This window comes from Papaver somniferum, chromosome 4, assembly GCF_003573695.1.
Source record: "Papaver somniferum cultivar HN1 chromosome 4, ASM357369v1, whole genome shotgun sequence".
Lineage (NCBI taxonomy): Eukaryota > Viridiplantae > Streptophyta > Magnoliopsida > Ranunculales > Papaveraceae > Papaver > Papaver somniferum.
Window position 1 is genome coordinate 2,943,822 of NC_039361.1, and position 1,721 is coordinate 2,945,542.

Below are 1,721 nucleotides of genomic sequence, written 5' to 3' on the forward strand. Positions count from 1 at the left end.
TTATGGCTAAGTTAGTTAGGAAATCCCATGTATCTAGTGTTAGGGATAACACACCACCTGTATGTATTAAAAATAAGCTGCTTCCTGTGTTGTTATCTCTGTACTCTCTGTTCTGTTCGGTCTTAATATAATGTTACCTTCAGAAAAAAAAAAAAAAAAAAAAAAAAAACCGGCAAAAAATACCAAAAAAAGTAATGTTCAGCTATTAGACATAGAATTTACAGAATTTTTGCCAGTTGTTAGATTCCTTGCGACCATGTCCACCCATGCCCACGGTCCCTGAGAATCCACCAGTGACATTTTTACCTGTAAAGGATTAAAAAAAAAGAAGTTAAACGTTTGAGTACCTCTGAAAACAATCCAAGATGTCTCAATTCGATAAGAAGTCCACTTCAATATAAGAAGTATAAGTGGCCTGAAAAAATGAATAAAACTAAGGTAACTAATGAACTACCTCAGTGTGGTTATCTATCGATCTATCAATTTCCAGTGAAGTCCAATTCAATATAAATGTGGTACGTAATAAGATTTGGTACCGCAGGAAGAACCATGTTAGAGTAGTTGCAGCCTAAAATGCGTACAACTATAGGGTCCCTCAGCCATCTGTGGGAATCGAACCCACGATCACATGGTTCAAGCCCATGCGCTCTTCCAGCTGAGCTAAGATGTCAAGTGGTAATACATCGAAACTGAATGAGCTCTGCTAGAGTAATGAGATTCATAATCATATATCATCTTGGTTTACTATATTGTAGTATATTCACGGAACAAACAATCATTATGAATTAAATATTCAACATTAGAAAATCAGTCTTAGCATCGTAATGAACTTATCTAACAAACAAAGGATCCACATTCTTAGTAATTTCATTTAGCAACTGAGTTCGCTACCTGCAACAAAATCGTGTTAAAAGACATCACAATTCATACCATCAGTGGAATTTTGATCCATTACAACCATGAAAATGACATGGATTTCTGGATGGTCTAGGAAGTTGAACGTATTTAATACAAAAAGTAAGTTTTTAAGGAAAAACGGGATTCTCATATCTAGGAAATGCAAAGGAAAAGTCATATGTTCATGGATCTAGAGTTGACTATACCAATCAACCATACTTGTAAAAGAAATTTGCCAATTTGGCATACCTTGGCTATTGAGAGATAATTTTGCTTCTTGAACATATGCTACCAAGCCTTCCGAGGATTAGTCCTTGGTTGAATACCACCAACGAATCGAGAAATCTCCGTTGCAACGACAATTGAAATTAGGTTGGTTCACCTGCTTCAACCATTGAGCACATTAGTTACGATAATAGAGAATAATTAAGGCCAATTTGAGTTCAAATATGAAAATGGAATTCCCTGAGAAGGAACTTGATGCTCCTGCAAAGAAATAAAAAACCCAATTCAGTTATTCATCTTAATATATCGACTATGTTTCCAATTTCAGTTGCTAATTTTAAGAAGTGTGTCACACACATTTGCTAAAACATGAACCGATTTGCTCGTTCTAGAAGCCTTGTAAGATCCTTCATGGGTTAGTTGTACACATTCGCAAAGTTCAAATCATAATAGATACTGGCATTCCTAGGGATAATACATTTATGCCATCAGTTTGATGACCAAACGTAAAAGGAATTTACCTAATCATCTCCTCATTATATCCAATGTTGTAAAATAAAAAATATGAGGGAAAAGAATAACAAAAACGAAGGATTTGT

The 1,721-nt window shown here is 35.0% G+C and overlaps 1 non-coding gene across 1 annotated transcript; it reads right to left on the bottom strand.

Moving 5' to 3' along the window:
* Positions 1–597: 597 nt before the first annotated feature.
* On the bottom strand, positions 598–670 carry TRNAQ-UUG. Its single transcript has one exon. It is a non-coding gene; the product is annotated as a tRNA-Gln (tRNA).
* Between the last annotated feature and the right edge of the window lie 1,051 nt (positions 671–1,721).